Source organism: Aythya fuligula, chromosome 6, assembly GCF_009819795.1.
Source record: "Aythya fuligula isolate bAytFul2 chromosome 6, bAytFul2.pri, whole genome shotgun sequence".
NCBI classification, from domain to species: domain Eukaryota; kingdom Metazoa; phylum Chordata; class Aves; order Anseriformes; family Anatidae; genus Aythya; species Aythya fuligula.
In genome coordinates, this window is record NC_045564.1 from 429915 (window position 1) to 444478 (window position 14564).

At 38.5% G+C, this 14564-nt stretch overlaps 1 protein-coding gene across 4 annotated transcripts in view; it reads right to left on the minus strand.

Annotated features, from left to right (window-relative positions):
- The window catches only part of SPATS2L (spermatogenesis associated serine rich 2 like), an 82635-nt gene that overhangs the window by 58853 nt on the left and 9218 nt on the right, over positions 1-14564 (minus strand). The window contains exon 1 of one of the 4 annotated variants that reach the window (XM_032189868.1): positions 5827-5860. The exons of the other annotated variants lie outside the window; for them this stretch is intronic. The gene's annotated coding sequence lies outside the window, so the exon portion shown is untranslated. Of the gene's footprint in view, positions 1-5826; positions 5861-14564 lie in introns of those variants that run through there. 4 annotated transcript variants of the gene reach the window in all.

Consider the following 14564-nt stretch of genomic DNA (forward strand, 5'->3'; position numbering starts at 1 on the left):
GGAAGTCACACTGCTCACAGCTACTGAGTCTGAAGTGCTAAAGGATTAACAGACTGAATCTATTCAGCCACTGCCTATAAACCTTCCATCACCAAACACTTTGGCATTTTGCCACGTAGCAACTGTGCTTAAAAATTGAAATCCTTAAGAAAGGTGAAATACCACAGAAATATGGTTATGTGCAATCTAGGATGTGTGCAAATGAGTCCTCTCTTTGCCTGTTACAATAATGTCTGAGTATTTCATGAGCATTGATACACAATCTATTTATCCTCCAAAAATCCATGCTCAAGTGCAGAAGAATAGTATTATTACATCATTTCACTGATACAAAAATGAGGTAACACGTGATTCACTGAAGACTTCCCAGGAAGCAATTCATAAGGAACGCTATCCAGATATCCTAAGTTGCAAGTAAACAGAAGAATCTTGAAGACATTTGAAAAACAGAAAGATGAAGACATTAATTCCCTTGTTAGGCTAGGAACAGGCTGCAGCTTATGCTTTTTTTTTTTTTTTGTAAAAACATGCTGAACAGACAGACACCAACTACTTTCAAACACAATAGTAAAAGGAATTACTTGATAATTATTATCTCCCTCAAAACAAGTGTCAAAAAATACTGGATTCTTGCCACCTCTGAATTGAAGCAATTGCAAAGACCCGATTTCTCAGTATTTTATAAGTTTACCTATTTTTTTTTTTATTATTATTATTGCTATGAAGCTGCCTCTTTCCACTGTTCTCTGGACATTACCTTAGATATTACTTAGTGAGAGGTGACTTCCAAATATCAGTTCAGCAGAACCTTCAGTTGCAAATCATGATATTTCTTCATAGAGGTTCAATTTGAAAAGGATGAGGGGAAGCAGAAGGACACTATAGTAAGAGATTGTCAACTTAGTGACACATAGAAAGAAGGTAAAGGAAAGAAACGCATCTGGAAAGGTGAAAGACAGACTCCACATATAAAACAGGAACCAAAGCAGCTTTTAAGACGTTCAAATAGGCTGCACTGCCATGGCAAAAGAACTCCCTAAAGTACCTGTCTTCCTGTTCCTACACTGATAAAAGCTCTAAGTAAACAGACTTTACATTTGTTATTTATAACACTAACGTGCACTGTGAAAGTGAGAATACAAAGATACAGAATTAGAGGATAAGTAAGAAGTCAAAGCTACAGAGAACGAATCAAGTATTCTTCCAATTCTTGCTATTTTTTTCCTACTGTTGTGATCACAGTGGCACATGGCACCATGATCAGTTGTTGCAGGACAGCTCAAGAAACACGACCAACTCAGCTGTAAAGGATAGGCTGAAAGCGTGACTTCAGTTTCTGAGCTTATTTAGTCACATGCCAGTCACAATGACTTGCAAAGACAAATATAAAAGGTATCTTATGACTGTGAAGGACTCCAGTTTCTGTTCTTATTTTTCTGTCTTCTCCAATGGACTGTATCTGCTGCAAAGACAGCTGGAAGTTAAAAAGAAAGTTGTCAATTTACATTTGATTTACTTTGGTGCTCTCTCCTTATAGGAGACTCTTTTGTGAAAAAACATCCCTCATTCCCTTTCCGCTCTGGCCAACACATGGGGGTGCTGACAGATACCCTTAAACAGCTTTTACAGAGCTTATTTTCACTGCCACAGAAGCTTGGGCAATTGCCTAAGACTTGTCATTAGACCCATTCTTGACCGCACATACAATACTCCCAGCTAAAACAAGCCAGTTTTAAAAAAATAATTCATTTTAAACTCAATCTATCCAGCACACTGGGATATACATAAAGATAAACCTTCAATAATACAAACTGTTCTAGCCATTAATACAAGAGGGCTGTAGGTGCAACAGATACGCTAACTCAGCAGTTACTAATTCAATCTCGTTGAACAGCACCAATGTAATTTCAGTGTGACCATACTCCAATAAGCAATATTTAGGGATATGGTTTAGTGGGGACTGTTAGTGCTAGGTCAGAGGTTGGACTCGATGATCTTGAGGTCTCTTCCAACCTAGAAATTCTGTGATTCTGTGATTATCTCAAGAGCGCCAATTCAGTTGAAACAAAAGGAGGTCCAGAGTTACACCAGCATTTTGGCCATGTGACAATGCCTTTGCTGATCTGCACAGAAATTTCAGAGTAATTATCCCCAAAGTTAAGAACATATAACCACAGTTGTGTGTCCACATCCATACACAGATGGACAGAAACTGATTTCCTGATTTCATTGGAAGAGGAAAAATAATGAAAAGAAGTAATAGGTAAGTTTCGATACTGCAGCAAGGAGAAGGCAGTCACAGACTAGCTTATAGTTTAGCCATGTGTGCAAGACATGAATTATTTCTTCCTGATTGCCACTTAAGTGAGTACTGATCCTTGTTTGCTTGGGAATAAGACCTATTCAGCAGTCCCCCAGCTAACCCTAGAATTATTACTTGACATTTCTGAACATCCCGATTGTTAAAACCAGCCTCTCCTAAGCCAGTACAACTTGTTTGTCTTTGCAGGAATATTTTTCCTTCTGTATTACAAAATATTCACTCTAATAGATTAGAAATGTGATTGCTGTCCTGTTAGCCAGTTTTTGCTTATTGAAACTGTATCTTTTCCTAAAGACTCCAGTGAAGCTTTGGAGCACATAAGTGCTTTAAAGTAAAGCCTGCACTTTTAAAAGGAAAGTACAAAGTTCATAATTGCATCTGGAACATCCAGGTATTCCCTGAAGCAAAGCCTCCCACAACAAAGGCTCTGACGGCTTAGGTCCCAAAGTTCACTGCAAGACTGAAGAACATGGATTTCCACATGGCTTGCTGAGACTCAGTCATGTTCAAAATCGAAGGAATGAATGGAGCAATTTAAAATGTGATACTTGAATGAAGAAATACAACCACTCACACATGTCACAATGTTAAAGAGCAATCCTTGGTGTTGGAACCCACAGAGGTGCAGATTTCAGAGCTCAACAGGAAGGCTGGAAACCTGGTAAGGTAAACATACTCACTTGCATGTCTTTGGGCAGAATTTGATGCAAACAAAGACAAGATTTGGTTCTTTATTCCCTTCAAAAGGGATACAAGGAAGGGCTGAGAACAAGGAAGACTGTGAAGTCTTCCCTTTTGTCTAACAGGCACCTAAACTTAGATTGAACAAGACAGTAAGATGCCTAGCAGTTACTGCATTTCTTACACCAAAATATGGACCCCTCTCCTTAAAGTGCTATCTGTAGTCTGCAGGTGGTATTTTTAGGATTTAAGCAGACCAGACTATGCACATTATTGTATTGAGACACTCTAGTGATTGTGTTTTCCCCAGCATAATATACTACCTGCTAAACCTCAGTTTTGATCCTTCAGGACAAGTTGAGAGAGTGATTGCTTTTGAACTTGAGGAAAATGAAAATGTTAAAAACAACAACAACAAAAAAAAAAACTCTAAAACAACAACAGAAAAGCTTTACAACTTCAAAAAATGTATTTTTCCCCTGTTATATGAGTTCTTTCAACTATTTTTGTTCTCTTGAACTTCATGAAATATTGATGATCAAATGGACGTGTAATCTTAGAAGCCCATTCTTATGTGGGCTCTGATATGAAATAAGGTCACTGGCATAAAATGATTTAAATTTGAATTGTAATTCTTGTACTTTGAGAGCAAAACACAAGCACAAAATTGAAGTCAGAAGCCTTTGCTTTGTACCACTGTACAGTAAAAAAGACAAAGCAGGTAACCAAGACAACTATAAACCATACAACAAAATTACAAAAAGAATGTTTTATTGGATGTTGTAAAGCTGCTTTCCTCCCAAACGTTACCACTTCTTCAAGGTATTGCATCTTACTTGGTCAAACTTGATAGAAAATATTTGAATTCATATGGGACAACCCTCCATAATTTGATTACCTTCCTGACTCACCATTTTGTCCTCATGGCATATTGTTAAAGAAAACATTATGCAGAAAATAATGACTCAAGGGAGGAGAAAGGAAATCAAGAGTGAATGTACAACAATTAAAAGGAAATTTATTTGATAATATAAAAGTGAAATACTGTAGCTTACAGTCTGCAAATATTTAAGGTAATTTCCCACCATAATGAAAAGTCACTTCTTGCAATCACAGGTCAAAGTGATTTTGTATTTTCAGACAGAAAAAGACCCTGAAGTAGGAAACTGTGCTGCAACTCTGCATATTTTAACACTTTAAAAACAGCAGCCCATATCCCGTTTTGGCAAATCTATGGCTGATGAAAGCATTGTGTGTGGAAGAGACACCATTAAACACCCTCTCAGAACCTTCAACCACTGTACCTTCCAACAGGACACAAAGAAAAAAGCAGATATTCAGACATCACATCCCCAAACCTCCCATTAAAGAGAACTCAGTGACAAGTAACAGCACCAAAACTGAACATGAGCAGTGATTCCTATTACATTTTTGTCTATCACAGCTCTCCAGCCTTGGAGAATATACAAATAAACCAAGCACTTAAAATCTCTCCACCTTGAACTCTGATCTTTTTAACAGCTCCCTAATCCTGGTATAAATGTGACACAACACACATGAGCACTAGAACCAGCTGCTAAGATGCAATCTAGATCTCAACAGCTATCCATAGGGATGTGTGCTGTAATGGGTTTAGAGAGCAGAACCAAACTTTCTAACTCTGGATAGGAGTCTTTATCCTTTGAAATCTTGCTTTACACTTTTAACAAGAAAAACAAGCTCTCTGACCACTTCTCTCTGATGCCTAGTCCTGACCCCAACCTTCACCTGAGGTTTCACAATCCACCTGTCACACAGGAGAGCTTGAACGCTGCACTCTGCTAAATCCACTGCAGTCCTGTGAGCCTTCCAGATCCTAACAGTAAATATAACCTTTGACACCTCCATTCCTGAGGAAATATCCTAAACATAGGCCAAAACAGAGTTTAAAGTATGGCCTAGGGACAAAAATCAGCACTAAAAATAACTGAAAATTACCTGACTGTATCTAACTCACAACCTTGTGGAAGCAAGCAATAAAGTCCTCCAGTCTTATATCAAAACCCCAACTTAAACCATAGCTGGCAGCACCCAACAACCCTCTGAATTTAATCAGACACCACGAGTCACTGAAGGAACACAGTGTGAGAACCACAGTCTACAGTTGACATGACTGGATGCAGAGGCTATTTAGCATCGGCTGTAACACAAAAACGGCAAGACTTGGTTGAGAATTTTGGTACTAGATGTTCTTTGGACCTTTTTTGTTTTCAGATTTTGGCCTAAGCTAGTGAGTCAATCACACTTCCCTAGCTGCCAGTGCACAGTAATTTAGCACATGGAAAGCAAACTTCAGTGTCTTTTATAATTAGTCAAAACTTAAGGCATTAAGCCTCAACCTTATGCCCAACACAGGCTGACCGGGAGCTCTGATGTGGTCAACGTAAGCAGCGCTCTTTGTCTGTCACTACTCAACTTCAACATAATTGCTAAATTGCTGTTTTGCACCTCAGTACCTAGCCATTTAGTAATGTTCTCCTAAGGCTGAACTCTGCCTGTCTCTGCTGCTTGGCCAGGATGTTTCATTTTGTTTGCTGCAGCGTTAAGCTTCTGCCAGGGAATGCAGCGTTAAGGATAGCCAGCAGGATTCAGCTTTCTGAGGGCAGTTCAGACAGACAGACACAATGTGCATTTCTTACTACAACAAAAGAGCATACAATCAGAAGCTTCTTGACTAAAAGCATCTTCTATCTGGTATTTGCCAAAGATTATATAGCAAGAAGTCTGCTGACTTTAGGATTGGGAAACAACCATATAAAAGCTTCAGGATTGGACCAACTCACCTCCTATGCCAGATTTCTGTCCAGTGACACATATGGGACAATACCACAGTAGGGCAAAGGATAGTATCCATGTTCAACACCAATCCAGGAGGGAACTACAGTAAACGAAGAACAGCTGCAGTGAGGAAGAAAACCTATAAATGCTGTGTGGTCTTGTCAAAGAGAAAAACTGTTCTTGAAGGCTCTCACAGCGGAGAGCATACTACGCAATCAGAAATACAACTGGCACTGCTTCTTCAGTTTCAGCCAGCATGAAATCACATGGTTTAAAAAATAAAACTATGCTTGCTATAAGTCTTAAAGGACCTGAATATCAATAATTCACTTCTTTTACCTGATATAAACTCTTCCTAGCTCTATGATGGATGAACTAGAGCATCAAGATAGGCCTCAGACTCTTTACAAACAAGTTTTTTAAAACAAGTCCACAGCTAAAAAGTCTGTAAGTATCTTTACTCCCCTAACAGTCATTATTTGAGTCCATTATTCCTGCTATCTCAATGCCAGCCAGTATTTTCTTCTCAATGCATTATGGGCTTCATCCATTTGCTACTGACCAAACTGGGGCTGGAATGGACCTGTAACACAGACATACATGAGCCACATGGCACTAGAAACTCAACACCACGCAGTTAAACACATTGCATCTCACTAGAAGGGAAACCTCTCTCAGAAGTTCACTGTCTAAACCACCAGACTCACTGTAAGTGCAAAATAGAGTGGACTGAGTTGTGGGCACTGCTAAAGCACTAGCACTCAGACAGCTGGCATCAGGCAATGCTTTTCTGCTTCCTACAAGAATTGCTGCCTGCTTCCTACCATGTCAATACTTTTGATAGATCCTTTCACAGTTTGTTTACATAGATGATGTTTTTTTCCTCCTCAATCTCTGGGTGACCTCAAGTATCTCCAATTATTTTAGCCTTCTCTGTTCTCAGAAACCATAAGAGGGATTCTGGAACTCACTCTATGCACGCAGTTACTGACTCTAGCAGACTTATGAAAGCTTTTTACTGCTTATGAAGAAACTCATCCACATGTAAAGTTTCCAGAAAAGCCTCATCTGGGGAATTAACTTTGACAACAGAACAACTACCCAGGCACTTTTGCTATATTCAGTTCCTAGTATCCATATATATACTTTGTCAAGATTGGCTAACTGGATTTGAGATGAGGATTTTCACTGAAACACATTAGCCCATGAGTCAAAATTATCCTCCTAAGGACAGGGCTTCTGAGGCTACATTCAGAAATACTCAAAATGACATGAGATTGTCAACCAACGCTTATGACAGTTCTTCATTATCATTGTTAATAAATGAAATATTCTCTAATGCATTCCAAGCTAAGCTGTAGCCTTTTCCCTACCCTCAGAGGATGCACGTACAGTATAAATACAAGGCAGTATACCAGCTGCAGCTAGCAAGTCAGAGAAGTCTACTTGATGGCACAAACCATTATTTGTTATTCTATACTTTTAGGCAGGATTCTAACTTCTGAACTTAATGAGTTTGTGCAGAATTCAAGAATTAGTCCAATATACTGACAAAAACATATTTTAAGTAGAAAGCTTTTGTGAGTAGCCACGTGGAATACTTGAGGAAAAAAATGATCATTAAAGAAGCTGCAGAGGATTTACAGTTCTGTTTTGTTTGGATCTACACAGTAGACCAGTCCATAAACTGAAACTTTTTAAAAGAAGAACAAAACACATTTGCTTTGCTTTATTTGAGAATTGTGGGAATGATGGTAACCAAGCAACATCACAAAGCTGGAGAGCCCTGGTTAAGGCAATCACTGATACCCTGATGAGCCAGGATATGCCTAAAGGAGCTTTGGGAGCTCCATTTTTATACACTTCAGGGGCCTCCGCAGATCTTAAGACAACTGAGAAAGTTGTCTTAAGAAGTCCACACACTCTGTGGACTCTACACATCTCCCACAACTCTGTGTGAAAACTGCCTCTCCTCTTAATTGAATTCTGCTGCCACTTTGAGTCCACTGTGAGTTTTACTTGCCAATTTTGCACACTGAAAGGTCAAGCTGCCATAAAAGCTTGCTTTTACAGAGGTTAAGCAATTCAAAAATAATGTCTCAGACAGCATAAGTGGTGACAAGTTAAAAATAAGCTCCACAGATTTATTAGAATATTCAGTGCAGACCCCTGTAAATATATGTATATTTGCTTACACAAAACAATCTTATAATTAATTCTAAAAGATAATAAAAAACACAACTAAATTTAAAAAATCCAGTGTCATTTTCTGGGCAAAAACTGTCCTCCCATTCATCTCTACTAAATCAGAACAATTAAGCATTTTACAACTTCTATGATTAATGACAGCTGGAATACCTCATTCTCAATTAAGGCACTATCAACACTGTTTTCAAATTGGCACATCCACCATGTAATCTGTCTTCAACCTTCCAACAGAAGAACAGGAGCTTATGAAGGGAGTAGTACTTCATATTTTGCACACTCAAGTGAAATCATGCCCTCTGTCTCACTTTTTTTTTTTTCCCAGCACTTTATGAAGCTTTTTTTTTTCTTCTCAACGGATCAAAACCAAAGTAAACATTTTATTACTAACAATACCAGTGTGTGTGTTTTGGTATATATAGGTATTTCAAGACAATCATAATCTGACAAAGAAAATAATACATACAAGATGCTTTTAAAAAGTTGGTGAATTGCTTATCTAAATAAACAATAGGCAGTGAAAATATATCCAAGAACACCTGCTTTTCACAGAATGAGGTACAATTTCAAGAGACAAAAAAGGCACCTACTGAATATAATCAGTGCAAGGTGGATAATACATCAGTGCTGTGAACGGTGAGCTTATGGTGCAATTTAGTAGATAGCATTGCAGAAATTAAATTGCACAGGTACGACAGTGAGATCAGCACCAAAAGCAACATAATATAGGTACAGCAGGTGTGCTTAACACATAGAATATGCAGATGCTGTGCGATCTGCAGGGGGTGACCAGAAAGCTCAATCCTGAGGAACAGATTTACAACTTTTCCTGATGCTAACACCAGCTGATACTGGGTTTTACTGTCTGCTACCAACTAAGTAACCAAAATACACCTAAATGACCCAACTAGAGACTGTGCCTAGAAACGTCCCATCCCAGTTACTCTGGGACATAGAGAGAGGGGGGCTTCGAGAAACTTGGTTTACTGCCACCACCCTTGCTGTATTTGTGAGAAATATCACATAAGGAACAGGAAGAGCAGAACCTTTCATCGATACTAAATCACATCACATCTACAGTGTTGAGCATCCACTTTTCTAACAACCTAACAGGACACAAAGCACGAAGAAGAAGACTATCACCTGGCAACCCCTACTGACAGGATGCCCAGCAGAGGGATGCACACTGCATCACCCCTGGCAGCAAGCACTGCGTCCTGCTCTGAGAGCACCAACTCTGCTCAGGAGCCAACTGGATCCCTCCAGTCTGCTCCACCTCACTCCATCCTGTTTTCTGGAAAGGAGGAGGACTGAGAACTCCCAGCCAGATGTCCTCTCAGCTGTTTCACACTGCTCTTTCCTTCCAAGAAAGAGCTGAGCAGAACCACAAAGCACGTGTCCTGGGTTCTATAACATAGAGCACTTGGGATCAGATACACTCCTAACATAGAAGTCCAATCTTTACTTCCCTCCATATAGAATGGGAAAATGCCCTCTTTTCTTGCTGCATACAAACTCTAAGAATGGGATCATAATGAAAAAATGTATAACAAAATCAATTTACAAATGTAGCTTTAGATTCTTTTGAAGTTTTAATGGGAAGGAGGAGCAAAATTACTCAGGGGATCTTGGTCAAATTCAGTCATGAGTATAATGAGATCTCATTCCTGTGTGGTATTTCGCATCACAAAGGAAAGCATGCAGAGCTCTCACAGCCCTGAGACACAAGGATCCATGAAACACTTAACTTATGCCATTTCATAGGAATGATGCACAAATAATAAAATAACCTCTAAAGTTTTGCAGCAAAATGTTCGTATCGGAACTTATCGTGTCTTTGATTACAAAATGTTGACCTGGGCTTCAGCTGAAATGCTTATGTCAGTCCTTTACTTATGAAGGATTTTTGCTAATATAAAGCAAAAATACTTTTATCCAAGCTCATTAGCAGAAAAGAAAGCTGTAAGCATTGGTACAAATCTGGAATGTCTCCAGTGAACTCAGATCCACCCTGTGCTAAAGGAAATCATAGCTTGGCTGAGTTTATTAAAGGCATAGCACCCTCTGTATGGATCACTGATTTAGAATTCCAGTCTGTATTTACTTTCCTAGAAACAAACACGTAATTACTGCTGATACTACCTCAGCAACTGGCTTATAACTTGGCACATCTGCTCTAAGTGTCTTTGGTATACCAACTGTGAAGTTTGTTACAGCAATATCCACAAGACATAGTCTGCATACTTTGTTGTACACTGAATAAAAAGAAATGACATGCTACTTTTAATGACAAAGTTGTTTGGAAAACACTTATATGCATGCAACGTGGCCAAGCATCTAACCCAACCCGATCTCTAACCCAACCTTTGCTTTAAGAAGTATTACATTTACACCAGTTTCACATTTCAAAACTCATAGTACACTGACGTACGAAGTATATTGATACTACATGTTTTTCCATTTTAAGTCCTAAAATTGTTGCTTATTTATGTAGAGGAGGGGAGGAACACAATAAAAACAAATAGTACAAGCTACCTTTCTTGTTTCTCCAGTCTCTTAACTTTCATAGACGGAGCTGCACGGATATTCTCTGCTCACATCACTGATGAAATGAACTCAACATAATCCTTTTAACCACAGTTCTCAGTATGAGTAACTGAGGCTTTCATATGTCAGTAAATCTCTTCACATTTCAAGCAGATTTCAGATACATTGACCTCAATGGGCCAATATGCTAAAAACCAAGATTTACCTTAGACACATTAATGTTCTTCACCTTCAGTTCTGAAGTATGCTTCTGTTCTCCAAGTGAGTTACTAGAGCCAATGAATTTGACGAGCCATACAGGCAACTCCTGGTGTATGTTCAGGACTACAGCACACTGTAAAAGTAGAATTAACCGAGGTACAAAACAAGAGTGAAACGTCTACGTCTTTTCACATCCTGTATATAATCAAATGCTTCATTTAACACAAAACATACTAACAGCAAACTGTTAGTATTCAATGACCGAAAGTCCATTGCTGCCACTCTTCATTGTTATCTTCTGCAGTATCTGATTAGGGCTCCTAAAGGCCTGTGAGACCCTCTGGATAAGAAATGGTGTTTTAGGTACATGCTACTATGCACGCAGAATATTAAGAGCAGTGAATCAATGTGCTACCAGGTGACTTGCAGTAGAAGAGTACAGGCACAATGGCTGCCGCACAATCCAAACCACTTGTTGCAGTGGGAGGAAACCATCAGAAGCTGCTGAGTCAACAGCATTTGATAGCCATGGAAAGCTGTTGCATGTCTAGCCCTAATCCATCTCACAGTGAAGCCGTAAGACTTGCAGAAAGACACTGTCACCCTCAGCTTGTGAACTCCTCCCTGTATTTCCCCTTGCATCGTGTCTCCACAATGTGGAGGAGTCTCCTGGCTCTACATCCCTGCTCACATGGCCAGGAAGACCTGCCATGTCAACATGTATGATGCTTTATATTGGCCACAGGTGTTAATACAGTGCTAGTTTGGATAGAGAAAAAAATGAGGTGCCCTCATCAGCTTTTAATCAAAACAAGATCTCTCATTATATTGATGAGATGTTCAGAAAAGTATGCATCAGGATATCTGGTCTTGAGTCTCAGTTCTTACCTTTACTATTTACAAGATTCAGATCATTTTATCCAGGGAAACAATACCCCTGGCTTTCACACAACCCTGATTTGTATTGCTCCTGGAAGTTTATGATTGGCCTTAGGGTTAGAAGCCATTTGTGGTGGGGCATTTTCAGAAAAGCTTTTTCCTTCTGTGTGTTCAGGTACAATAAATCGTTTGCTGAAACTGTAACAGTAGGACTCATTCAACATTTTCTGAACAGTGCTATGAATTTGTTGCAAGTATCCAATTAAAACAGATTTTGAGTTAAAATACAGCGATACAAGTATTTTTCATTAGTTAAAATATACACCTGCTGTCACTGGCAAGTGCTCAACATTAAACATGCACTTAAAGCTATGGAATTGACAAAGGAGTGAAACAATCTCTACCCGATCTGCAAATAGCTGAAATCCACATACAAAGTACAGAGGGGACAGGTGAGAAAGTAACAACAAAAATACCTGTAACTGAGCAACAGGCTGATCAGAGACTGATCAGAAACTCAGAAATTGGGCAAGAGTGCTCCGTTCTTCACAGACCCAGAACCTCAAAATAAAGTGATGCAGTATCATGACACTAAAGACTTAGAAACTCATGTCAGAAATTCATCTCTAGGGGTCAAGTAAACTCTTTCTGCATTAAATTATGATTAATTGCATTAGGTGCATTTTGGATATCTGACATGCAATACTTAAAAACAGTAAAGGAAATGCAGGTTGGCAAGGAAGGAACAAAAGGTAATGTAATGCATCAAGAGTAGAGATGGGAGAAAAAGAGATGGATTACTAGACTAGTGCCTGAGACAGAGTACATTGGTTCTGGGATAAGAGGTCCTTAGTACAACCTTGGACAGGCCAGGCTTAAATGCCAAAACTGTATGATTTAGGTAACCACTGAAACAATCATTTTTATTTTTATTCAGTTTTGCAAATAATTTTATAAACAATCCTCTACCCCATTCCCATCCACACTTTAACATGAGGACAGCAACAATTCAGCTTTATGTATGCATAAGAAAAACTGAACCACTGAATTTCACCTTGTAGCTCACTTTGCACTAGAATTTGATCACTTTTAGAGTGTTTATAGTGCAAGATTTCCATTTGATTTGTGCATGTGCTGATAATATAACATATTACAGCCATTTCCATCTCGTGGTTGCCACTGTTGCTGCAGGACAATATCCCTCCGCTAAATATAAGGGCAGAGATGGAACCTGTTGGTAACACAATTTCCAGGAATGGGTTTAAAAGGTAGAAAAAAGGAAAACCTTATTTTTGTTGTTTTAAAGTCCTGCACTCTAAGAATTGAAACTTTATAATTAAAGTAACTAAAGTGTATATTTTCTCTAAAATAAAGAAGGGAAAAGAAATATGATTTTCTTCTACTATTTTTTTGAATGCACTACAAACACTTTGTATGGAAAAGGCATTTTATGTGGGATGTAGGTGGGAGGGAAGCAATTATTTTAATCTCATATCTAAAAATGGAAGCAACAGGACTGCCATTCATCATTGCATTAGGCCATATTAATTTGTCACCAATTCCCTATTATCAATGTCAGAACTTCCAGCTTAAGGAAGAAAAGGAAAAACTCAGAGTGCAGTCTTCTGCCACAACTGACCTGTCCCTCCCCAACGCAAAAACAAATGTAACGCAAATGCAAAGAAGAAATACGAACTATAATATAGCACAGTACATAACATTAGCCCTCAAAGAAACAAATGCGAAACCTTTGATGGGTTTTCCTTCACCACTGATGCCTTATGGTTAAGTAACAGAAATTTAAGGAAAATCTTCAAGCTTAAGGTATTCTTAAATATATCTATAATATATTATATAAAAAAGTCAAAATACTTAAAAGCCTCAAGACAAAACATTCTAATAGGATGTAAAGTCCAACCAATTATCAGAAATACCATTAACTAGTCTTTACACACCTGACATTTAAGAAGAGATTTCTGGATATACAGCCTTTCCTGAGTATACTACATTGACCTCAATTTTACTACTATATCATCATGGGAGGATAAAGGATAGGCCATGAATTCAAAAACAAACAAACAAAAAACATGAACAAAAAGATTCTAAATGATAATTCAGAAACTAACCGAGGCAGAGCCCTGGAGGGAGCCCAGATGAAAGGCAATGTAGCCATGGCTGGACAAGATCCTTGTGCTAGGTTGCTTAACAAGCATTACTTAAATCAATAAAACAGAGAGCTGCTTGGTCTTTTTTCCCCCCTTCTTCTTGTTTCACCTAAGCGACAAACTCAGAAACTGGCAAATCAATACCTGCACAAGTGGAAATTGAATCACACAGATTTAACATCACAGAAAAAAATTAAGAAACTAAACATTTTCAGCAACACACCCAAGTTTGCAGAGATCTAGGTGTTCCTTTGGCCCTACCACTTATATACACATATTGCATATGAAATGGAGTTGCACAGACATTTTTGTAACAGCTTTGAAAGATGCTTTATACATGTACAAGTGGTTCTTCTCTGGTGGCTTGTCATTTTGGTAGAACAATCATTGGATGCTCAATGCACTTAAGCTGCTTATGTTTCTCACAGAAGAATGCTCACATCTGTCACTAATTGCATGAATGTTATCATATGGCTGCTACCATGTACTCGTTAGGACCCTACGAGCAGTTCTTGGCTTCTCCTTTCAAGGCATTATGAGAACTTGATTACTTCATGTGACTTCAGGTAGAATCTTATTTTTTTTTTAAATTTTTATTTATTTATTTATTTATTTATTTTTTACAAATTATCAGCCTGAATTCATTTAGCCACTTTGAGTCAAAATTGCCAACTTCTGAGTTACTCTTACTTTGTTTTAAAAGCAACAACAAAAATCCTGGATTTTCATCAAAAGCAGCCAGACTC